At 40.9% G+C, this 26,527-nt stretch overlaps 1 long non-coding RNA gene and 2 pseudogenes across 1 annotated transcript; all 3 read left to right on the top strand.

The window, feature by feature from the left end:
• Window positions 1-6,970: 6,970 nt before the first annotated feature.
• Window positions 6,971-7,378, top strand: LOC135269942 (protein VCF1-like; annotated as a pseudogene).
• A 2,285-nt stretch (window positions 7,379-9,663) lies between these two features.
• On the top strand, window positions 9,664-13,433 carry LOC135269943 (uncharacterized). The gene is made up of 3 exons (XR_010338184.1): window positions 9,664-9,810; window positions 10,400-10,508; window positions 13,317-13,433. It is a non-coding gene; the product is annotated as an uncharacterized LOC135269943 (long non-coding RNA).
• A 5,063-nt stretch (window positions 13,434-18,496) lies between these two features.
• Window positions 18,497-23,575, top strand: LOC105730430 (G antigen 10-like; annotated as a pseudogene).
• The last annotated feature ends 2,952 nt before the right edge of the window (window positions 23,576-26,527 follow it).

The raw sequence follows: 26,527 nt of genomic DNA, 5'->3' as shown, positions 1-26,527 counted from the left end.
TTCCTATTAATCTGTTAATGTAATGAATTAGGTTGATAAATTTGTACTTTTTTATACTGTATGTTTAAAAATTGAGACAAGGTCTCACTCTGTCACACAGGCTGGAGTGCAGTGGTGTTATCCGAGCTCACTGCAGCCTTGACTTTCTTGGCCCAAGCAATAATCGCACTTCAGCCTCCTGAGTAGCTGTGACTATAGGTACCTGCCACCATGTGCAGCTTCTTTTTCTTTTTTTTTTTTTCTTTTTGTAGTGATGAGATTTTGTCATGTTGCTTACAGCTGGTCTTGAACTCCTGAACTCCAGTGATCTGCCCAGCTCAGCCTTCCAAAATACTAGGATTTCAGGCATGAGCCTTGGCCTGACCAGGTTTTTCTTATATCGGGCTTTTATCCATGTAAAGACTAACCTTATCTGTACCTTTTTGAGGGTGGGCTAACAGCATGATTAAATTTATCATTCTATTAATTTAAAGAAAACTATCTTTGACTTTCCAGTGTGTAAGTACGTGAAAGCATAATGATTTTTAAAGCATATATTGCTATGGGTGTTGGGACCCCTGCACTTTTCACTGCTGTGGGACCATGTCCTTATAAGTACCTTCAGTCTGTTTTCTCAACTACAAACATGTTAGGGCCATGGGTTGTGACTGGTAAGGAATGTGTCTTGTTAGTTTGAAGATGGAGTTGATTTTCAAATGGTGTCACTCTGGCTGTCCTAGGCTCTTGTTTTCCTGGTACTGTTACTTCTTCTGTGATTCTGATGCTATAAATGATAGATGTTTTGTATTTTCCTACAGGCCCTTGAGGTTGTATTCATTCTTCTTTCAGTGTCTTTTTCTGACTTGTTCATGTTGAACAATTTCTTTTTGGGGTAGGTCGTTATTTCTGTTTTATCAGGTGGTCTACCTGTCTTTCTAGTCAGTCACCATGGTCCTTGTCCCCATGGTGGGGCCAGGGCAAGAGAGGGTCCTATAGGGGAGGGGGGTTCAGTTGAAGATGGAGTGAGTTTTGAGGGGAGCACTATTTATTTGAGTCCCAGAGGCATAGGAAACAGCAGAGGGAGGTCAGATTCCATTATCCTCAGTGGGGATGGGAATCGGGGGTTTGGTGTATGGGGCTAGGAAAGGCAGCACTCCCCTTCCCCCAGCTGCACATGCTCCTTGGGCTCCCACCTCAGTGCGCATGTTCCCTGGTTGTCTTCTGGTCAGTGTGTTTGCCCAGTTGGAGAACGCCAGGGAGCTGGGAGGGTGTGCAGTACTGTTCCTGCCGTCTGGACACTTTTTCTTCTACTGAGACTCATCTGGTAGGCCCACATGTCAGTCCTGAGGGCTGAAGTGTGAGTGAGGGTGAGGAGTAGGCAGTGAGCATAGGGCGGGTCTGGCGCATCCTGCTGTGTGTTCTGTGGTCTCTAAGGGAGAAGGGCCTCCTGACCTCGAAAGAGCAGGGCCATGAGGTCATCTTCCTTCTCTTCACAGGTTGCAAGGCCACAATTGGCTTTGTGTTTTTGAAGGGGCCAGGAAAGAGAGGAAGGTGAGCCATGGAAGTGAAGGTGGAGATGGGGCGAGTGCTGGGGGTGATGTTGGAAGGATGGAAGTTCTGAGGTGCCAGGAACCCCTAACACAGGGCAGATCCCTGAGTCTTGAATGGGGCCCCGGGAGTGGGGGTGTAGAGGGAGGCTTGGCAGGCGGTAAAGAATGGGTCTGGTACCATTCCTACTGAAACTATTCCAAATAATCCAAAAAGAGGGAATCCTTCCCAAATCATTTTATGAGACCAACATCATCCTAATACCAAAACCCGGCAGAGACTCAACAAGAAAAGAAAACTACAGGCCAATATCCATGATGAACATAGACGCAAAAATCTTCAATAAAATACTGGCAAGCCGATTGCAACGGCACATCAAAAAGCTTATCCACCATGATCAAGTAGGATTCATCCCGGGGATGCAAGGATGGTTCAATATACGCAAGTCTATAAATGTAATTCACCACATAAACAGAACCAAAGACAAAAACCACATGATTATCTCAATTGATGCAGAGAAGGCCTTCGACAAAATTCAACAGCCCTTTATGCTAAAAACTCTCAATAAACTAGGTATCGATGGAACGTATCTCAAAATAATAAAAGCTATTTACGACAAACCAACAGCCAATATCATACTGAATGGGCAAAAACTGGAAGCATTCCCTTTGAAATCTGGCACTAGACAAGGATGCCCTCTCTCACCACTCCTATTCAATATAGTACTGGAAGTTCTAGCCAGAGCAATCAGGCAAGAAAAGGAAATGAAGGGTATTCAATTAGGAAAGGAGGAAGTCAAATTGTCTCTATTTGCAGACGACATGATTGTATATCTAGAAGACCCCATCATCTCAGCCCAAAATCTCCTGAAACTGATAAGCAACTTCAGCAAAATCTCAGGATAAAAAATCAATGTGCAAAAATCACAAGCATTCCTATACACCAATAACAGACTTAAAGAGAGCCAAATCAAGAATGAACTGCCATTTACAATTGCAATAAAGAGAATAAAATACCTAGGAATACAACTAACAAGGAACATAAAGGACCTCTTCAAGGAGAACTACAAACCACTGCTCAACGAAATAAGAGAGGACACAAACAGATGGAGAAACATTCCATGTTCATGGTTAGGAAGAATCAATATCATGAAAATGGCCATACTGCCCAAAGTAATTTACAGATTCAACGCTATCCCCATCAAGCTACCAATGACCTGCTTCACAGAACTGGAAAAAACCACTTTAAACTTCATATGGAACCCAAAGAGAGCCCACATAGCCAAGTCAATTCTAAGCAAAAAGAACAAAGCGGAGGCATCACACTACTGGATATCAAACTATACTACAAGGCTACAGTAATCAAAACAGCATGGTACTGGTACCAAAACTGAGATATAGACCAATGGAACAGAACAGAGGCATCGGAGGCGACACAACATATCTACAACCACCCTATCTTTGACAAACCCGACAAAAACAAGCAATGGGGAAAGGAATCCCTGTTCAATAAGTAGTGTTGGGAAAACTGGCTAGCCATATGCAGAAAGCAGAAACTCGACCCCTTCCTGACACCTTACACTAAAATTGACTCCAGATGGATTAAAGACTTAAACACAAGACCTAACACCATAAAAACCCTAGAAGAAAACCTAGGCAAAACCATTCAGGACATAGGCATAGGCAAGGACTTTATGACCAAAACACCAAAAGCATTGGCAACAAAAGCCAAAATAGACAAATGGGACCTAATCAAAGTCAGCTTCTGCACGGTGAAAGAAAGAGTCAATAGAGTGAATCAGCAACCAACAGAATGGGAAAAAATTTTTGCAGCCTAACCATCTGACAAAGGGCTGATATCCAGAATTTACAATGAGCTAAAACAGATTTACAAGAAAAAAACAAACAAGCCCATTCAAAAATGGGCAAAGGATATGAACAGGTACTTTACAAAAGAAGACATACATGAGGCCAACAAGCATATGAAAAAATGCTCATCATCACTGGTCATTAGAGAAATGCAAATCAAAACTACATTGAGATACCATCTCATGCCAGTTAGAATGGCGATCATTAAAAAATCTGGAGACAACAGATGCTGGAGAGGATGTGGAAAAATAGGAACACTTTTACACTGTTGGTGGGAGTGTAAATTAGTTCAACCATTGTGGAAGACAGTGTGGCGATTCCTCAAGGACCTAGAAATAGAAATTCCATTTGACCCAGCAATCCCATTACTGGGTATATATCCAAAGGATTATAAATCGTTCTACTACAAGGACACATGCACACGAATGTTCATTGCAGCACAGTTTACAATAGCAAAGACCTGGAACCAACCCAAATGCCCATCGATGATAGACTGGACAGGAAAAATGTGGCACATATACACCATGGAATATTATGCAGCCATCAAAAACGATGAGTTCGCGTCCTTCGTAGGGACATGGATGAAACTGGAAACCATGATTCTCAGCAAACTGACACAAGAACACAAAATCAAACACCGCATGTTCTCACTCATAGGTGGGTGTTGAACAATGAGAACACATGGACACAGGGAGGGGAGCACTATACACTGGGGTCTGTTGGGGGGAGGGGGGGGGAGGGGGGGTGGGGAGTTGGGGAGGGATAGCATGGGGAGAAATGCCAGATATAGGTGAAGGGGAGGAAGGCAGCAAATCACACTGCCACATATGCACCTATGCAACAACCTTGCATGTTTTTCACATGTACCCCAAAACCTAAAATGCAATAAAAAAAGAAAAAAAAGAAAAAGGAAAAAAAAAAAAAGAATGGGTCTGGCATTTGGGAAGGCTGTGGGCTGTTCAGCACTCCCCAGTGGTGTGGAGATCTGAATGCCTATTGTTAGATCCTGTTAAATTCTGAATTCTCTGGCTTATTTTGTTTGTTTGTTTGTTTGTTTGAGACAGTCTCACTCTGTCACCTGGGCTGGAGTGCAGTGGTGTGATTTCAGCTTACTGCAACCTCTGCTTCCCAGGCTCAAGCAATCCTCCCACCTCAGCCACTCATTTTGAAGAGTTTCATTTCCTTTGTGATTTTATGGCATTGGGCAGACCCATCTGGTACGATGGCGCTAGTGGACATTTTTGACTTATCACTGATGAGAAATGGAAAAAATTTCAACATTTCATCAGCATATTTACTGTATTTTTAAATAACATTGACTATCAGAGTAAGCCATTCCATTCTGTTCTAATTTGCTGAAAGTATCCATTTTGAATATATGTTGAGTTTCATCAAACAGTGCATCTATTTAAGTTTTTCTTTTTTTTTTTGTAATGATGAGATTTTTTCATGTTGCTTAGGCTGTTCTCGAACTCCTGAGCTCAGGCAATCTGCCCAGCTCAGCCTCCCAAAATACTAGGATTACAGGCGTTAGCCTTGGCCTGGCCATTTTTTTCTTACATAGGGGTCTTACCTATATAAAGACTAAACTTATCTGTACTTTTGTGCAGGTGGGCTAATAGCATGATGAAATTTATCATTATATTGATTTAAAGAAAACAACTATCTTTGACCTTCCTGTGTGTAAGCACGTGAAAGCATAATTATTTTGAAAGCATATATTGTTATGGGTGTTGGGATCCCTGCACTTTCCGCTGCTGTGGAAGCATGTCCTTGTAAGTTACCTTTAGTTTGTTTTCTCAACTACGAACATCTTAGAACCATGGGTCGTGACCGGTAAGGAATGTGTCTTGCTAGTTTCAAGTTGGGGTTGATTTTCAAATGGTGTCACTCTAGCTGTCCTAGGCTCCTGTTTCCCTAATACTGTCACTTGTCCTTCTGCAATTCTGGTGCTACAGATGATAGATATTTTAGTATTTTCTTACAGGTCCTTGAGGTTGTATTCGTTTTTCTTTCAGTCTCTTTTTCTGACTTGTTTATTATTTGGGGTAGGTTGCTATTTCCGTTTAAGCAGGTGGTCTACCTGTCTTCCCAGGCAGTTACCATGGTCCTTGTCTGCATGGTGGGGCCAGGGCCAGAGAGGGCCCTGGAGGGAAGGGGGATTCAGTCCAAGATGGAGTGAGTTTTGAGGGAAGCACTATTTGAGGTATTTCAGTCCCAGAGGCATAGGAAACAGCAGAGGGAGGTCGGTCGGATTCCATTATCCTATGTGGGGATGGGAATCCGGGGTTTAGGGTGTAGGCCTGGGAACTGCAGCCCTCCCCTCCCCTGCCAGCCGCGCAAGCTCTTTGGATTCCCGACTCAGTACGCATGCTCACTGGGCGTCTTCCGGTCAGCAGTTTAGTCCACGTGGAAAACAGCAGTGAGCTGTAAAGGTGTGCGGTCGTGTTCCTGCATTCCAGACTCCTTTTCTTCTACTGAGACTTATCTGGTAGGCCCACAGGCCGGTCCTCCCGGGAGCTGAAGTGTGAGTGAGGCTGAGGAGGAGGCAGCGGGCTTCCGGCGGTCCACGGGTCCGCTGCGTGGCCTGTGGCCTATGAGGGAGAAGGGCCTCATGGTTTCTGAAAGAGAAGGACCTTGTGGCCTCGGAGGGAGAAGGGCCCCCTGAGTTGTGAAAGAGCAGGGCCTCGAGGTCGTCCTCCTTCTCTTCATAGGCTGCGATGCCACTATTGGCTTTGTGGTCATAAAGGGGCCAGGACAGAGAGGAAGGTGGGCAATGGAGGGGAGGCGGACAGGGGCTCAGGTGAAGATGGGGCTAGTGCTGGTGGTGATGTTGGAAGGATGGATATCCTGAGGTGCCTGGAACCCTTGACACAGGGCGGATTCCTGAGTCCAGAATGAGGGCCCCTGTCGGGGCAAGGCAGGTGGCAAAGAAGTGGCCTGGAAGCTGAGAATACTGGTGAGCGCCCCTTAGCCTTGTGGAGTGAGGAGGGCCAGAGTGAGAAGCATTGCAAGTTCTCACCTCCGCCATGAATGGTCCAGAAAGAATGGGAAGGACTGGGCGAGGCTGTGTAGTCCAAGCAAACTTGATTTGAGGGGGGTGAATGGCTCTGTAAGTGAGAGTGTGCCAAAAGCAGCAGTCACAGAAATTGTGATTCACTAGTGTTTTCATGTGGGGACCACTTGTGAAACTAAACCTCATCAGAAATGTCCTCTGTCAGTAGGGCCCAGTGGTCCCAGATCCTCGGGACACTGAGGCGGGAGGATTGGTTGAGTGGAAGGTTAAGGTTGCAGTGAGCTGTGATTACGCCGCTGCACTGCAGCCTGAGCAACAGAGTGAGAACCCACATCCAAAATACATTTTAAAATAATGTCCTCGGGGGGGGCGCGGAGCAGACGCCGGAAGTAGCGGTGGTACGGGTCCGACTGAGGGGTACTCAGCACCGGCTGCGTCCCCCTGAGCGGCTGCGAGAGCCAAGGCCCGAGGGGGTGGGCGTGGCGGCCGCCGAAACACAACCCCCTCTGTTCCCTCTTCTCGCGGAGCGGCGCCGCTTAGCTTCCCAACGCCAGCTGCCATGAGCGAGCGCCTCCGTCCCAGGAAAAGGAGAAGGAATGGCAATGAGTAGGACAACCGTCTTCCCCCCCAGACCAAAAGGAGTAGCAGAAACCCTGTCTTTCAGGACTCCTGGGACACAGTCTTCAGGCAGTGACAGTGGTGGGAGCAGCAGCAGCAGCAGCATCAACAGCCCGGACAGGGCCAGCGGGCCGGAAGGCAGCGTAAGCCAGACCACCGCCAGATCCAGCCCTAACACCCCTCAGCCTGTGTCTGAGCAGTCCGCGCTGTGCCAAGGCCTCTATTTCCACATCAACCAGACCCTGAGGGAGGCACACTTCCACAGCCTACAGCACCGTGGGCGGCCTCTGACATGATGTGCCGGCAGTTTCTTGCCTTCTGTGAAGGGACAGCGCTGTGCAGATTTGATATTTCAACTTACAACTTGTTTTAAAAGAAAAATTGCACACGAAAAATGCCTGTTGACTTTTCAGTCTATATTTGAAATAACAGGTTAACAGGCAATTGTTTACTTGTGGTTTTGCTGCACTATTGCAATTTCAAAGGGACTTTGAAGCAATTTTTTATAGGATTCTTTTGAGGGAGGGTATAAAATCCATGTCAAGGTAGTGGTATGAAGAAAACTCATTCTGTGTGTTGAATCCATAGTATGTCCCATTCAGACTGATTTCCAGATCTGCCAATTAGAAACTCTACTTTATTTAAAGGGCCTTTTAAAATTGCGGGACCTTCCATTTTTTTAATTCAATAAACTAGTAAAGAGTATCTAGTTTCCATGAAAAAACATAAGTTTTTTTCCAAAATATAGGAAGCTTGATTCAGTTTTGCACTGAAATTAACTGCCATACTACCTCTCAGTATGTAGATGTTCTGTTGAAAGTACTCTCTCGTGTGTAACAGAACAATCAGATCCAATTCAGACTGTGTCAGTGAGGCACCCTCCCTAATAGTCTCTACTCTTTGTTATATATTTGTATTTCCAGGGAGAATGTCTTTTAGATTCTTGTATACCCAGATAACTTCTGTGTCACTATTCCTCCAGAGTCTGCACCTCAGACTTTAGTAGGAAACACAGCAGTTCTCCAAGTGAAGAAATATGTAATGACTTTTTGTCCTACAGATTTGTTCAGTCAGCAGCTTACATGACCTCATGATAATTCTACCTTGTAGTATCAATAGTTAAGGTGTTGTTTAACGCTGGTAAAATGTAAGCTACCTGAACTGATGTCTAAAGCAAGAAGTGTGAAATGATTGGACAAGGATTAACTTGATGCTTAAAGTAACGCCGCCTAACAGTGATTAGGGGGCCACATTCCATCTGTGAAACTGGAAAGATTGGTGTGGCTTAGAATCAAATGAGCAGAGGCACCTTTAGAAGAAATGAAGCAGTAGTATTTATTTAGGGAGAGACAGATGTGTTGCCGTGTTACTTAGTCATATTAGAGAGCCAGCCAAGTTTGAATAACGAAGGTGCACACGAGTTGTCTTCTTCACTGATGAGCTGTCTGAACAAGGAGCCAGGAAGTGTCGGGTCACCAGCTGTGGAGCATGCCGGGGAGACAACCTGCCATTGGATGTAGAGAAAAGTGCCTTAGAGTTGACCTGAGCCCTCCTGCCCACTCGGCCTCTGTGCAACGCCACTCGGAGTCCACACGGCACACACAAGCGGAGCTGAGAAGCACGATGGCTCTAGTCAGAGGACTTTGCTGTCTGTCAGGATTTGAAGAGGACACAGGGAACAGCATGAGTTTTTGTGACAGAACTAGAATTTGGAAATGAGGACTATCCTGGGAAAAGGGTAGACACAGACACCTCTTTCCACGGCCTGTTTTCCAAACGTTGGCAGAACTGCAAGCCCGTCACTGCGGTGGAAACGGTGTTCTGGAGGAGGCTGCAGCACAGACCATGCTTAGGGACTGGATGGTTTTTGCAGGAGCTTTTTTTTTTTTTAAACTACCGTCTCCCAACTTTTAAAGCCAGATACTTGACAATGATTTCAGATCTTGATGGGTTCATCGTAGGGAATATGGAAACGACACACTGCTGATACTGTATCTAACAATAAAGCACACAACTCAATGCTGTAAGGAGACAAGCTGTTTGATCTTTCAAACACACGTGCACACAGCACAATCCAGAAATACCCAGGAGGACTTCTGCGGGCTTAACAGATGGCATCCTACTGAAACGAAACATGTATTAACAAGGAAATGTAAAACTTTTGGGGAAACAAATTTTCTGTTATTTCCCACCCAACTAAAAGGGAAGATAAAACCATCGTCACCAGAACAAAACAATTTTTTTCTAAACAAGTACAATCATAGTGCTGGGTTGGCAGTTAACTCTTTTTACCCTACTAAATTCAAGAGATAATCTCCACCTTGTCCTGTATATTTTCTACATTTTCTATTAAGAGGCTACTTGGTAGTGTCAGTGGGCATCTTTTACACCTATTAGCTCAAACTAGTAAAACCTTGTACTTCTCTATTGCGCCGCCATTAAAAGCAGTATTAGTGTAAAAAAAAAATAATATCCTCTGCCTTTTGCCACACGCCTTAAGATGATTGCTTTGCCACCTTGGCCACCATATATGGCTTTGCAAGCACTCAGGAAATGTACACACTTATGCTTAAGTCTGGGCCTTATTTTGAAAGCATTTTCAAAATTAAAATGACAGCATTTGGCCATGGAAGTGATCGAATACAGCTGTCCTCTCAAGTGCATGTTGCCAGTCATGGTTTTCTGTTTTCAGTGTGAAATATGAGTTGGCAAGGAAGACCAACCTATCGGCCTAGAGTACTACGATATATACAACTTTCTGAGGTGATTGGGCCTATGCTGGTGAGTGCTTTAACGTTTGATATTTTCTATTAGCAGAAATTAATTTTTGTGATAGTGTTGTTCCCATAGTATAGATATACTAAGTATAGGATACTTAATATACATAATATAGATATACTAAGTATAGATATACTAACTATACTAGTATAGATATACTAAGTATAGACCTTTATATATATACTGATAAAGGTCTTTCATGCTGATAAAAAATGATTATGGCATCCCATGAAGGAAACATTGATTCAGGAGGATTTTTTTTTCTCTTGTGTTCTCCAGCTTTTGCCCAGGACTTCCTTCTCATGCTTGTTAATTTCAAATTGTACACATGTATTCTACCATAGAGTATAATAGCTTCCAAAGTTCTTGTGGGTAACTTTTCTCAGAGTTACCTTTCTGTGGGTAGAGTAACCTTATTAAGCATATAGAATAGAGTGGGAGAAATGTCTTTAGGATTAGTTATGATCGGAAGAAGCATTTATGTATTCTGTGTGTGTGTATATATGTGTATATTATATGTACATACGTATGTATTTTATTGATATGTATTGATAATGAAACTTTTATTTACACACACACACATATTTTGTAGCACGAGCAGTGCAATCATGAACCACCTAAGGAAGTGGAACCACCATCTCAAAGTCTGGATCCTGCACCTGCTCAAAAGAGAAAGGATGAAGGAGCATTGGCAGCTCAAGGTGAAGGGAAAGGAAAGAAGAATGCCTGTTGGGGTGTGTGTGTGTATGTGTGTGTGTGTGTGATGCATTGTTACATACCAGGAACAAGATAGAAGAGAACAATGTAAACAATGCCTGGAAATTGACTGGAAAAATGAAGAGGGTATAGTTTGCAGCTTAGATTAGGGAAATCCCTCACTATGATAAAATTTCTCCACTTTATAAATGACAGAATAAACGCTTGAGGAATGTGTTTTATCCAAGAACACTTGACTGGTGAATACAGAATTTGTATATATTTTCTGAAGTCTGTGTCTTCCTACTATCTACGTTGCCGTAAAAGTAGTAAATGATTTTGCTTAAAATGCTTAGAACTGAAATGCTTTACTGTAAGGTAGCTTAGTACTGGCCCCAAAAATAGACCCAATTCACAGGAGCAGGAGCAACTCCAAAAACCATGTTGCTGAATGTCGGCCACTCTTTCCTTTGATTTATATTTTTATATGGTATGTTTGATAAAAACTGGATAAAGTAGGATATTACCATACAGGAAGTTGGTTTACTATGATTTTATAAGTGGCTTTTAAGAGGTGATTGAATCCATTTATGGTTAGAGAAACTAAGAAATAATTATCCTGAGATTAACATGAGATAGAAATAATTTCTGCTAGATAAAATATTTTGAAGCAAAACATTTATGTAACTCAGGTCATGGATTATTCTAGTAATTAGCTGTTAAAGATTTTTAGAATGTGACTGACAATGCCCGCTAATTGCTGTTCATCCCCTCCCTTATTCTCAGTTTGGGACAATATATTTTCTGTGATTGACAAATAATGTTATTTTTTTAATGTGGGGTTCATTTATGGAATATTGCATTTAGGACCTTTGGACCTGAATATAACTTCATTTGAACAAAGTTGAGTTTCTATTTACCCCAATAGGGAATGGGTGTCCTGACTGTGAGATTTTCCATAGTCCTCAAATCAATTTCCTTTAGAAATTTACGGTCAACTGTAATTGAAATGGTTTTTGTGTTGTAGACTTCAGATTTTTTATTAGATGCACACGGCTCTTAGTACTCAATGGCTGAATATAAGAATTATACCTGTTCTGTGGTTTATCCTTAGTTGTAATTTAAGAGAAAGGTCTCATCTGGGGTCAATAGGCTCAGTGCTGTGTACTCGTAGTCCCAGCTACTTGGGAGGCTGAGGTGAGAGGATTGCTTGAGTCTAGTAGTTCGAGCCCAGCCTCGGAAACATAGTGAGGCCTTATCGCTAAGAAATAAGTAAATAAGTAAGTAAGGAAGGAAGGAAGCAAATAAATAAATAAATGTTTCCTGATATTAGAAATCAATCATGTAAAGTTTGTTCCTAGTTGCTGGTAATGTTGGAAACTTAACTCTTGACTGAACTGTAACACTTAAAAATAGTTAAGATGGTAAATTTTATGTTATGTGTAATTTTTATCACAGTTAAAGAAAATTTCCTGTCTTCATAATGTTCAGTGTAGTTTTCATGTACTCTTTAAGTTTTCATTTTATATATTTTGAAAATATAATGTTTATAGAAAAGTTTCAAAAATCTTACAATTAACTCATATACTTTTTACCTAAATTCACCAATTGTTCATAGTTTTTGCTGCTTGGTTTCACAGCTCTTCTCTCCCTCTCTTTCCCTGCATCCCATATACTCACACACACACTTATTGGTATTATATTTATTGTTATTAATGCTGAATTGTTTAGATAAAGTCTCAGGTATTATGGCCCTTTACCTTAAGTACTTGAGTGTATGTATATCCTGACAACAAAGAAAAAGTCATTTCTTGGATAATCACTGCACAATGATCAAAATTAGGATATTTAACAATTAGAAAAAGCAGTCATTTAACATACGGTGTATACTCAAATTTTGCCAGTTATTCAGGTAATTTCCCATTTTTTTGTTTTTAGAGAGGGAGTTTTACTCTGTCAACCAAGCTGGAGTGCAGTGGCTTATTGCAACCTGAGCCTCCCAGGTTCAAGGAATTCTCATGCCTCAGTGTCCTGAGTAACTCAGATTGCAGGTGCCTGCCATGGCAGCCGGGTAATGTTTTTGTTGTTAATGTCATTTTGTATTTTCAGTAGAGACAGGGTTTCACCGTGTTGGCCAGGCTGCCCTTGAACGCCTGACCTCAAGTGATCTGCCCTCCTCGGCCTTTCAGACTGCTGGAATTATAGGCGTGAGTCACCACGTCCCGCCCAGATAATTTCCTCTATAGAATTTAATTTTCTGATCCAGAGTCCAGATCAGGATCATGTCTTGCATGTAGTTGTCATGTCTTTTTAATTTCCTTTCATCTGGCATGGTTCCTTAAGTTTTCTTTGTCATTCATGATACTGACGTTTTTGAAGAGGATAGATAGACCAGTCGGTTTGCAGAATGTTCACCAGTTTAGGGTTTTTGTGTATTATTTAAAGACCTTTTTTCACTCACCACTTATGGGTGCCTACTCATGCCATATAATCTGCTAGGTGCTAATAGTCTAATTGCTAATGAGAGACAGGTTTAATATGATAAAGATAGTGAGAAGTTCAATAACAGAGAAGTGCAAAGGAGGCAACAAAGGTGTCAGAGGGCAGTCTTCGGAAAGGAAGAGGGTAATATTTGGAAAACCCTGTTTTCCTATTTTCTGGCAAGAGACTCCTGAAATAATGTTCTTGTGATTCTTATCCACACACTTATTACACTAGCCTAAGGCTTTCATTGAATAACACTGTGAGCATGATTATTATTTTCTTATTCATATTTCATGGTTTACTGCTTAAATTGTCTTTTTTCTTTTAAGGGCCTATGCTGGAAGCTGATAGCCAGGAACTGGTTCAGTTGAAGACTGCGTGTGAGTGTGGAGATGGTCCTGCTGTGAAGAGGATCTGCCTGCCAAATCCAGAGCCTGGGAAACTGCCAGAAGAAGGTAGGCAATCTACTAAGCGTGCAAATAGCAGGGTGTCTGTTTGCACAGTATTATATTTTTAATAACACAGAGGTAATAATACTGCCTCTTTAATAATAGAGTTCTCTTTCTCTCGCTCTTTTTTTTTTTTTTTTTTTTTTGAGACAGAGTCTCATTCTGTCACCCAGCCTGGAGTACAGTTGCCTGATCTTGGAGGTCACTGTAGTCATGCCTCACAGGCTCAAGCAATTCTTCTGTCTCAGCCTCTGGAGTAGCTGGGACTACAGGCACACGCCACCATGCCTTGCTAATTTTTGTATTTTAGGTAGAGACAGGGGTTTCAGCATATTTTTCAGGCAGATGTTGAACTTCTGACCTCAGGTATTCCATCCACCTCGGGCTTCCAGAGTCCAAGTATTACAGGCATAAGCCACCGTGTCTGGCCGGTAATACAGTTCTTCCATAAAGTTTATTTGAAATGTAGTTCAGGCCCCAGCAACCGACTTACAGACTGTCATATAGAAACAAACTGAGTCAAAGCCCTATTAAGTTACAGCTTTTGAGAATAAGTCCTTAAATCAATAGCTTAGAATTTTCAGATGCTTTTGTAAAGGTCTGCTTTTGACAAATACATAACACATTTGTAACACACATCAGTTTCTTTGAAATATGCTGAAGCACTGATGTAGGTCCTAATACCAGCTCTTACAAGATTTGTGAGATTCTGGGTGAATCCTTTAAGTTCTAAAGCTATCTTTGGTCTTAAAAATAATGAGTTTAAGTAAGATATTTTGATATTTTCCATTCTGGTTTTTTCATACTCTGATCCTGTTGGGTAGAATGCATAGGATACAGAGATCATCTGCTGTACATGATTTGTTTATCCTAAATCATCAAACCCTAATCTGACTCATCTTAAAACATGTGAATTGAGATTTCATTGCTATTAAGAAAGTTAGTGGGCACTCTGCTTCATGTTTGTTTTTCTGTGTTGAGACCTGAATGCCTACTCTTAGATTCTGTCTAATTCTGAATTCTCTTGCTTTTTTGTTTGTTTTTGAGACACAATTTTACTCTGTAACCCATGCTGGAGTGCAGTGGTGCGATTTCAGCTCACCGTAATCTCTGCCTTTCAGGCTCAAGTAATACTCCCACCTCAGCCTCTTGAGTGACTGGAACTAGAAGCATAAGCCACTATGCCTGACTAATTTTGTTTTCTTTTTTTGAAAAAAATTTTTTGTAGAGATAAAGTGTCACTACGTTGCCCAGGCTGGGATTCTCTGACTCTTAATGAATAATTGATTTTTAAATCTTTCCCCACAGAAACCTTGAGTGACTGAATTATGAAATGGCAAGATACTATTTAGTTTCTATTTTCTGTGGGATGTAGGTCATTGATGCTCAGGATCGGTATGAGTAAGATGCCTGTGCAAAACATGCTCCCTGCTGCACTGTCAGTTTTCATGAGCCACTATTTCTAATAAGACCTGTAGATACATGTAGGATATAATCATCTCTAATCATATCATATATTACATGTAAGTTTCACCTTTTGAGACATGAGTCGATAAGATTTGAACTTCAAAGATCATGATGTTAGTATTTCCTGAGTAATCAACTGAAGTATGTTTTACATATGTGTTTTCCAGATTGCTGACTTTTAATTATAAGTGCTTCTGAATTTAAAGGAAGCACTTGATGTTTAGGAAGAAATTAACCTTTAAATTCCATGTGTCTACACTTAGTCTATACAGAGTTGTAATTGGATGTAAGATGCAGAATCACCCTTAGGGTTCTGTTTTTAGTCCATTTTATAAAACCCAAGCTGTAGTGTCCTTTGTATGCCTTTAGGGTCATCTAAATAATCTGTTGCTAAGTCACATTCCCAACTGTTATGTTTCTGTTTCAGGTGAAGGGCAATCACAGTGTTAAAAGAAGATACACTGCAGGCTGCTCCTATGTTGGAAATTTGTTCATTTAAGTTCTCTCAATAAAGCTTTATAGCCTTCTGCAAAGAAGTCTTACGCATCTTTTGTGACTTTATTTCTAGGTATTTGATGCTGTGAAATATGTATAATTCTTTGAAATTTTATATCCTGTTTGAACTGGTATGTAGAGAGATAATTCTTATATATTGATTTTGTATCCAGCAACCTTGTTAAATATGCTTACAAATTCTTAAAGTTTACTTTGAGATTGTTTTTAGTATTCAACATACAGAATTATATGATCTTTGAATAAGAACAATTTTGTTTCTGCCATTTTTTTTCTATTTCCCTTTGTACCTTTTGTGGAGACCTGGTTTTTTTATATTTCCCAGGCTCTTTTTGAACTATTGAGTGCAAGTGATCCACCCGCCTCAGCCTCCCAAAGTGCTTGGATTACAGGCATGTGCCACTGCACTGGGCACGTTGCTGCCATTTTGAACACTTTTCATTTCCTTTTCTGATTTTATGGCATTGGGCAGACCCACCTGGTACAGTGGTGATAGTGGACATCCTTGTCTTAACCCTGATGAGAAATGGAAACATTTCAACATTTTACCATAGTATTTACTGTACTTTTTTTGTAGATGGACTCTATCAGAGTAAGTCATTCCATTCTGTTCTACTTTGCTGATTCATTTTGAATATATGTTGAGTTTCATCAAACAGTGCATCTATTTTACCACAGCATTTTTCCCATTAATCTGTTAATGTAATGAATTAGATTGATAAATTTTTACCTTTTTATATTGTATATTTAAAAATTGAGACAGGGTCTCACTCTGTCACATAGGCTGGAGTGCAGTGGTGGTATCACAGCTCACTGCAACCTTGACCTCCTAGGCTCAAGTGATCCTCCCACCTCAGCCTCCTGAGTAGCTGTGACTATAGGTACATCCCACCATGCCCAGCTAATTTTTCTATTTTTTTTTATTATGATGAGACTTTGTCATGTTGCTTAGGCTGGTCTCGAACTCCTGAGCTCAGGCGATCTGCCCAGCTCAACCTCCTAAAATAGTAGGATTTCAGGCATGAGCCTTGACCTGGCCAGGTTTTTCTTATATCGGGGTCTTAGACTAACCTTTGTGCAGGTGGGCTAACAACATGATGAAATTTATCATTCAATTGATTTAAAGAAAACTATCCTTGACTTTCCAGTGTGTAAGTACGTGAAAGCGTAATGATTTTTAAAGCATATATTGCTATGGGTGTTGGGATCCCTGCATTTTCCGCTGCTGTGGGAGCATGTCCTTGTGGGTACCTTTAGTCTGTTTTCTCAACTACAAACATGTTAGGGCCATGGGTTGTGACTGGTGAGGAATGCATCTTGCTAATTTCAAGATGGAGTTCATTTTCAAATGGTGTCACTTTAGCTGTCCTAGGCTCCTGTTTCCCTAATACTGTCACTTCTCATTCTGCAATTCTGATGCTACAAATAATGTTTTAGTATTTTCTTACAGGTCCTTGAAGTCATATTTGTTCTTCTTTCAGTCTCTTTCTCTGACTTGTTCATGTCGAACAATTTCTTTTTGGGGTAGGTTGCTATTTCTGTTTTAGCAGGTCGTTTACCTGTCTTCCCAGGCAGTCACCATGGTCCTTGTCCCCATGGTGGGGCCAGGGCAAGAGAGGGCCCTGGAGGGAAGGGGAGCTCAATTGAAGATGGAGTGAGTTTTGAGGGGGGCACTATTTAAGGTATATGAGTCCCAGAGGCATAGGAAACAGCAGCAGGAGGTGGGATTCCATTATCCTCAGTGGGGATGGGAATTGGGGGTTTGGAGTGTGATGCTGGTAATGGCAGCCCTCCCCATCCCACGCATAGCTGTGCATGCTCCTTCTCACCTCAGTGTGCATGTTCACTAGTCGTTTTCAGGTCAGCCCCTTCACCTACGTGGAGAACGCCAGGGATATGTGAGGGTGTGTGGTCATGTTCCTGCCGTCTGGACTCTGTTTTCTCTACTTAGACTCATGTGGTAGGTCCAAAGGCCAGTCCTCCTGCGGGCTGAAGTTTGAGTGAGGCTGAGGAAGAGGCAGTGGGCTTTGGGCGGGTCCAGGGGTTTCAGTGCCTGATCTGTGGCCTCTGAGGGAAAAGGGACTCATGGCCTCCAAAGGAGAAGTGCCACCTACCTCCAAGCGTGGGGCCCTGAGGTCGCCCTACTTTAACTCACAGTCTTTGTGGTCGTGAAGGGCCCAGGAAAGGGAGGAAGGTGGGCCATGGAGGGGAGGCGGTCAGGGGCTCAGGTGAAGATGGGGTGAGTGCTGGGGGTGATGTTGGAGGGATGGAAGTCCCGAGATGCTGGGAACCCCTGACACAGGGCACCTTCCTGAGTCCTGAATGGGGCCCCCGATTGGGGGCAAGGCGGGCAGTAAAGAAGGGGCCTGGAAACTGGGAAGGCTGCAGGCTGGTGAGTGCCCCCCAGCAGTATGGGGTGAGTAGTACCCCGCTGAGAAGCATTGCTAGGTCTCAACTCTGCCATGCAGGGTCAGGAAACAATGGGAAGGACTGGGCGAGGCTCTGTGGTCCAAACAAACTTGATTTGTTGGGGGTGAATGGCTCTAGTAAGTGGGAGTGTGCCAAAAGCAGTGGTCACAGGAATTATGATTAACTAGTGTATTCATGTGAAGTCAACTTGTGAAACTGAACCTCATAAGAAATGTCCTCTGTCAGCAAGGCCCAGTGGCATGTACCTGTAGTCCAGTTACTCAGTTACTCAGTCCCAGTTAGTTACTCAGGACACTAAGATGGGAGGGTCCCTTGAGCAGGAGGTCAAGGCTGCAGTGAGCATGCTGCTGCACTCCAGCCTGAGCAGCAGAGTGAGACCTTATGTCCAAAAGAAATTTAGAAGAAAATGTCCTCTGCCTTTTGCCACATGCCTTTAGAAGATTGCTCTGCCAGCTTGCCTTGCATAAGTGGCTTTGCATGCACTCAGAAAAGGTACAGACGTATGCTTAGCTCTGGGACTTATTTTGGGAATATTTTCCAAATTAAAACGACAAGTTAACATTTAGCCATGGAAGTGATCGAATATAGCTGTCCTCTCAAGTGCATGTTCCCAGTCACCGTTTTCTGTTCTCAGTGTTTCAGTGTGAAATATGAGTTAGTGAGGAAGATCAACCTATTGGCCTAGACCAAGACACTGTGTAGAACCTCCTGAGGTGAGTGGGCCTATGCTGGTGAGCGCTTTAATGTTAATCTGATGTTTTCTATTAGCAGAAGTTATTTTTTGTGATAGTGTTTTTGCATCAGTACATAGACACTGATAAAGGTCTTCATGCTGATAAAAAATGATTATGGTGCCGAAGGAAACATTGATTCAGGAGGATTTTGTTTTTCTCTTGTGTTCTTCATTGTTCGCACATTACTTCTTTCTCATGCTTTGCTTGTTAATGACAGATTGTACACATCTATTCTAACACAGAGTATAATAGCTTCTGAAGACCTTGTTGGTCACTTTATTCAGAGTAACTTTCCTGTGGTAGAGTAACCTCATTAAGCATACAGAATAGAGTTGGAGAAACGTCTTTAGGCTTAGTTATGATCAGAAATATCTATGTATTCTGTGTATATTTGTATAATCACATATTAATAACAAAACTTTTTTTTATTTGCACATACACATACACACACACACTTCCTAGCCTGAGCAGTTCAGTGATAAAGAAGTGGAACCACCAAAACCTGAAGAAGGGGAACCAGCAACTCAAAGTCAGGATCCTGCACCTGCTCAGGAGGGAGAGGATGAGGGAGCATCTGCAGGTCAAGGTGAAGGGAAAGGGAAGACGAATACCTGTTGTTGTATGTGTGCATGCATGTGTCTCATGCATTATCATATAGTAGGAACAGGAGGAAAGAAGACAATGGAAAGAATGCCTAAACTTGACTGGAAAAGTGAGGAGGGTATATAGTTTGCAGTTTAGCTTAGGGAAATCCCTCGCTATAATGAAATGTGTCCACTTTATGAATGAGAGAATGGAGGCTCAGGGACTTGGTGAATACAGAATTTGTATTTTGTTTCAAAGTTTGTGTCTTCCTACTATCTATGTTGCTTTTAAAAAAAGTAAATGATTTTGCTGAAAATGCTTAAAACTCAAATGCTTTACTGTACTGGCCCAAGAATAGACTAAGTTCAGAGGAGTAGGAGCAACTCCAAAAACAGAATGTTGGCCACCGTTATGTGTGTGTGTGTGTGTGTGTGTGTGTGTGTGTGTATTTTTTAAATGAATGACAGGTTCTTATGTTGCCCAGTCTTGCCTCGAACGCATAGCCTCATCTCCTCAAGTGCCAGGACAACTGGCCTGAGCTACTGTGGCTCCTTTGATTGATACTTTTATATGGTAAGTTTGATCTGGATAAATCAGGATACTACCATACAGGTAGCTGGTTTAGTGTGATTTTTTAAGTGCCTTTTATGAGGTGATTAAATCCTTTTATGGTTAGAAAAACAAACAAAAAAAAGGAATTATCCTGAAATTAACATGATATAGAAACAATTTCTCCTAGATAAAATAATTTGAAACAAATCATTTATATAACTTAGGTTATGGATTATTCTAGGGATTTACTGTTAAAAGTTTCTAGAATATGACTGACAACAATGCCCATTAATTGCTGTCCCCCCACTCCTGTATTCTCTGTGCAGGACAGTATAGTTGCTGTGATTCACAAACCATGTTATTTTTGGTGCTTTGTTCTACATGAGGTTCATTTATGGAATATCACATTTAGGACCTTTGAACCTAAATATAACTTTATTTGAAGAAAGTTAAGTTTCTGTTGAACCCAATAGGTAATGAATGTCATGACTGTAAGATTTTCCATAGTACTTATTCAGCTAATGAATCGTTAGAAATTTATATTGTAATTGTGACTGAAATCCTATCCATATTGTAGATGTCAGATTTCTTAGCTGATGCCCACTGCTCTTATTGCTGATTGTAAGCATTACACAAGTCCGGTGGTTTATCCTTAGATTGTCATTTAAGAGAAAGGTCTCAACCTGGGCTGAATGCTGTGCACTCATAGTCCCAGCTACTTGGGAGGCTGAGGTAAGAGGATTGCTTGAGCCCAGCAGTTCAAGCCCACCTGGGAAACACAGTGAGACCTCATCGCTAACAAATAAAGAGAGAAAGAGAGAAAGAAAGAAATACATAAAGGTTTCATGATATAGGAAAACAAACATGCAAAGTTCCTTTCTATTTGCTGGTAATGTTGCAAACATAACTCTTTACTGAACTGTAACACTTAAAAATAGTTAAGATGGTAAATTTTATGTTAAGTGTATTTTTTACCATAATTTAAAAAAACTCCTGTCTTTCTAAATTCAGTGTAGACTTACAACTTTTGAGTATATGTCATATATTCTTCTAAATTTTGACTTTATATATTTTCAAGATATTTATAGAAAATTTCCAGGAATAGTACAATTAAGTCATATACTTTTCACCTAGATTCACCAATTGTTAATAGCTTTTGCTCCATTGGTTTGATATCTTTTTCCTCCCTGACTTACCCTGCTGCCCACACACTCACACACACACTTATGGATATTATGTTTACTGTTATTAATGGTGAAATGTTTAAATAAAGTTTCAAGTATTATTGCCCTTTACCCTGTGTACTTGAGTGTATGTATGTGGTCAGAAGAAAGCACAAGTCATTCCTTGGATCATCACTGCACAAAGATCAAAATCAGGAAGTTTAACAATGTGAAAATGCAGTCATTTCATACACAGTGTGTACTCAAATTTTTCTAGGTATCCAGAAAATTCCTTTTTTCTTTTTTTTTAAATATAGAGTCTCCCTCTGTTGCTTAGGCTGGAGTACAGTAATGCAATCTAGGCTCACTGCAACCTACACATCCCAGGTTCAAGGGATTCTAATGCCTCGGCCTCTCGAGTAGGTGGGACTACAGTTGCCGCCACTGTGCCTGTCTAATGTTTCTCCTTTTTTTGTATTTTTAGTAGATGTGGGTTTCACCATGTCAGCCAGGGTGGTCTTGAACTTCTGACCTCACCTGATCTGCCCACCTTGGCATCCCAAAATGCTGGGATTACAGGCGTGAGCCACCGAAACTGACCCAGATAGTTTCCTTTACAGAAATTTTTGTCTCTAATCCAGAGCCCAGTTCAGGATCGTGTCTTGCATGTACTTGTCTTGTGTTTTTAGTTTATTTTAATCTGGAATAGTTCCTTAATTTTTCTTTGTCATTCATGATATGGACGTTTTTGAAGAGGATAGACCAGTTTTGCAGAATGTTCACCAGTTTGGTCTTTTTCGTGTATTTTTTTAAGACCGTTTTTCACTCATCATTTATTGGTGGCTACTGATGCTATATAGGAGTCTAAGTGCTATGAGAGACAGGATTTCAGCCTTGAGTCATTTAATATGATAAGGACACTCAGAAGTCCAATAACAGAAATGCAAAGGAGGCAACAAAGTTGTCTGAGGGCAGTATTTGGGCTGGAAGAGGGTAATATTTAGAAAACTTTGTTTTCCTGTTTTCTACCAACAGTCTCCTGAAATAATGTTCTTTGGATTCTTATCAATACATTTAGTATTACACTAGCTAAAGGTTTTATTTAATAACACCAAGAGCGTGAATATTATTTCTTTATCTTCATGTTTTACTGTCTAAATTTATATAAATATAAATATATATATATACATTTTAAATATATACATATAATATTTTAAAATAAGATATATATTTCATTTTTAAGGGTGAGAGCCTGAAGCTGATAGCCAAGAACAGGTTCACCCAAAGACTGCATGTGAGCGTGGAGATGATCTTGATATATAGGAGATGCGCCTGCCAAATCCAGAGCAGGTGAAATTGCCAGAAGAAGGTAGATAATCATTAGGCATGCAAATTGTAGGGTGTTTGTTTCCACAGTATCATATATAAGTGTATGTGTGTGTGTGTGTATATATATATATATATATATATTTTTTTTTTTTTTTTCTCAGATGGAGTCTTGCTCTGTCACCCAGGCTGGAGTGCAGTGATGCGATCTCGGCTCACTGGAACTTCTGCCTCCCAGGTTCAAATGATTCATCTGCCTCAGCCTCCTGAGTAGCTGTGATTATAGGCATGAGCCACCATGCCCAGCTAATTTTTGTATTTTTAATAGAGATGGGGTTTCGTCACGTTGGACAGGCTGGTTTCGAACTCCTGACCTCAGATGATCCACCCGCCTTGACCTCCCAAAGTGCCAGGATTTTAGGCGTCAGCCACTGTGCCCAGTATTATATTTTTAATAACGCAGAGGTAGCAATACTGCCTCTTTAATAATAGAGTTCTTGCATAAAGCTTATTTGAAACGTAGTTCAGGCCCTAGCACCCGACTTATAGACTGTCAGATATAGAAAGATGCTGAGTCAAACTTACGTTGACTTATAACTTTTTAGTATAAGTCCTTAAACCAATAATTTATAATTTTCAGATGCTTTTGTAAGGATCTCCTTTTAACAAATACCTAACACATCTGTAACACCCATCAGTTGGTGTGAAATATGCCAAAGCACTGAAGTAGCTTCTAATACCAGCTCTTACAGCATTTGCTTAACGAATCCCTTAACTCCTAAACCTGTCTTTGGTCTTATAAAATAGTGAGTTTGTGTCAGATATTTTAAAATCATTTTCCCTTCTGGTACATTCATACTATAATCCTGTTGGATAGAATGCATAGGATACAGAGATTGTCAGTTTTGCATGATTTTTTTTTATCATCAATCATCAAACTCTGGCCTGAGTCACCTTAAAACATCTAATTGAGATTTCGTTGATACTAAGAAAGTGAGCGGGCCCTCTGCTTCATGTTTGTTTTTCTTTGTGGAGACCTGAATACCTATTCTGAGATTCCATCAAATTCTGACTTCTCTGGCCACTTTTTGTTTGTTTTTTTGAGACAGAGTGTGACTCTGTCACCCAGGCTGGAGTGTAGTGTTGTGATTTCAGTTGACTTCAACCTCTGCCTCCCAGGCTCAAGCAATCCTCCCACCTCAGCCTCCTGAGTACCTGGAACTACAGGCACAATCCACCATCCCTGACTAATTTTATTTTTTAAAATAATTTGTTAGTAGAGATGAGAGCTCACTATGTTGCCCAGTCTGGGATTCTCTGGCTCTTCATGAATAATTGGTTTTTAAATATTTTCCCAAAAAAACCGTGAATTATCAAATGGCTTGAGACTGTTTAGTTTCTATCATGTGTGGCATGTTGATCAGTGATGCTCAGCATCGGTGTGAGTAAGATGCCTGTGTTAAGCATGCTCCCTGCCCCACTGTCAGTCTTCATGAGGCACTATTTCTAATAAGACTGTAGACACATATGTGATATAATCATCTCTAACCATATCAAATGTTACATATAAGTTTCAGCTTTTGAGAACATCAGTTGAGAAGATTTGAAGTTCAAAGACCATGACTTTAGTACTTCCTGAGTAATCAACTGAAGTGTGTTTTACACGTTTTCCAATTTGCTGACTATTAATTATAAGTGCTTCTGAATTTAAAGAAAGCACTTGCTGTTTAGGAATAAATAAACTGTAAATTCTGCAGGTCTACCCTCAAAGTCTATACAGAGGTTTAATCTGATACAAGACACAGGATCACCCTTAGCGTTCTGTTTTTAGTGTATTTTATGAAACTCAAACTGTAGTGTCCTTTGTATACCTTTATGGTCATCTAAATAAACTGCTGCTCAGTAATGTTCCCAACTATTATGTTTTTGTTTCAGGTGAAAGGCAGTCACAGCATTAAAAGAAGACACACTGAAATGATGTAGGCTGCTCCTATGTTGGAAATTTGTTCACTAAAATTATTTCAATAAAGCTTTACAGCCTTATGCAAAGAAATCTTTTGCATCTTTTGTTAATTTTATTTCTAGATATTTGATAATGTGAAATGTCTTTCAGTCTTTGAAATTTTATATTCTAACTCTTTGAGCTGGTGTGTGGAGGCATAATTCCTATGTATAGATTTTCTATCCAGCAACCTTGTTAAATATGCTTAAGAATCGGAGAGAGATCCAAGATGGCTGATGATTAGCAGCTCGGGCACGTACCTCCCAGTGAAAGCGCAAAGAACGAGAGGACGCCACACTTTCAGACGAATATTAGTTGCTCACGGACCAGGAGATTCCCAGTGGAAGAGCTCCACGGGTCGCCAGGGCGACTCTTGTGGCCGGCGTGGCAGTTTTGCTGGTGCCTTAGCACGCCAGTTCTTGGTGCAGAGTCCAGAGATTCCCAGGCAGAAAAGCACCATCAATCTTAACACCGCTGTTTTGGCCAGCTCAGTGGATTGCTCAGATTTCGGCGCAGGGAATCAACAAGTTGGACGTCAGAGACCCAGTTAGAAAGTCGGTAATTATAAAGACGACAGACAGACAAATATATAATGAAGGGAAGAAACCAGCGTAAAAAGGTAGAGAATACTCAAAATCAGAATGCCTCTCCCTCTACAGGGGATTGCAATTCCTCATCAGTAACGGAACAAGGCTTAATAGATTACACGTGTGTTCCAATAACAGAAGCAGGTTTCAAAACGTGGGTGATAAGAAACTTCTGTGAATTAAAAGAACTTGTTCTAACCCAATGCAAAGAAACTAAGAACCTTGAAAAAAGGTTTGACGAAATGTTAACGAGAATGGACAATTTAGAGAAGAATATAAGTGAATTGATGGAGCTGAAAAACAACACGAGAACTTCGCGAAGCATGCACAAGTTTAAACAGTCGAATTGATCAAGCAGAAGGAAAGATATCAGAAGTCGAGGACCAGCTCAGTGAAATGAAACGAGAAGACAAGAATGCAGAAAAAAGGATGAAAAGGAATGAGCAAAGTCTCCAGGAAATATGGGACTATGTGAAAAGACCTAATTTACGTTTGATAGGTGTACCTGAATGTGATGAAGAGAATGAATCCAAGTTGGAAAATACTCTTCAGGATATCATTCAGGAAAATTTTCCCAACCTGGCAAGGCAGGGTAATATTCAACTCCAGGTAATACAGAGAACACCACAAAGATATTCTTCAAGAAGACCAACCCCAAGGCACATAATCGCCAGATTTATTAGGGTTGAAATGAAGGAGAAAATACTAAGGGCAGCCAGAGAGAAAGGTCAGGTTACCCATAAAGGGAAACCTATCAGACTTACAACAGATCTCTCAGCAGAAACCCTACAAGCCAGAAAAGAGTGGGGACCAATATTTAACATCCTTAAAGAAAAGAACTTTCAACCCAGAATTTCCTATCCAGCCAAACTAAGCTTTATGAGTGAAGGAAAAATTAAATCTTTTGCGAACAAACAAGTACTTAGAGAGTTCACCACCACCAGGCCTGCTTTACAAGAGCTTCTGAAAGAAGCACTATACATATAAAGGAACAACCAATATCAGCCTTTCCAAAAATATATCAAAAAGCAAAGAACTTTAACACAATAAAAAATTTACATCAACTAATGGGCAAAACAGCCAGCTAGCATCAAACGCCGGTATTAAACTTATATATATTTTAATTGGATAAAAAGCCAAAACCCATCGGTATGCTGCATCTGGGCCCATCTTACATGCAACAATACACAAAGACTCAGAGAGAAGGAGGAAGATTTACCAATCAAACAGAGAGTAAAAATAAACCAATAAACAAAAAGCAGGAGATGCAATTCTCGCCTCTGATAAAGTAGACTTTAAAGCAACAAAGATCAAAAGAGGCGAGGAATGACATTACATAATGGCAAAAGGATCAATGCAACAAGAAGAGCTAACGATTCTATAGATCAACGAGACAGAAAATTAACAAGGATATTCAGAACTTGAACTCAGACCCGGAACAAGTAAACTTAATAAACATTTATAGAACTCTCCACTTCAAATACACAAAGCATACATTACCACCTCACACCTATTCCAAAGGTGACTATATAATTGGAAGTAAATCACTCCTCAGTAATCGCATAACATTTCATAGGTTTAAATTAAATATTGGTTGGCTGTTTGTTTATCTTCTTCCCTTATTCCTTCCTGACTACATCATTAAGTATAATTATCAGTATAAAAGAGGTTTTCAATACCCATTACTAAATTGCATTCTAGCCTGGGCAAGAAATCAATACTCCCATTCTCT

Source organism: Aotus nancymaae, unplaced genomic scaffold (assembly GCF_030222135.1).
Source record: "Aotus nancymaae isolate 86718 unplaced genomic scaffold, 86718_ANA_hifiasm-v0.15.2.pri h1tg000058l, whole genome shotgun sequence".
NCBI classification, from domain to species: Eukaryota; Metazoa; Chordata; class Mammalia; order Primates; family Aotidae; genus Aotus; species Aotus nancymaae.
The sequence above is the reverse complement of the archived record's forward strand: the minus strand, read 5'-3'. Positions and strand labels throughout refer to the sequence as shown.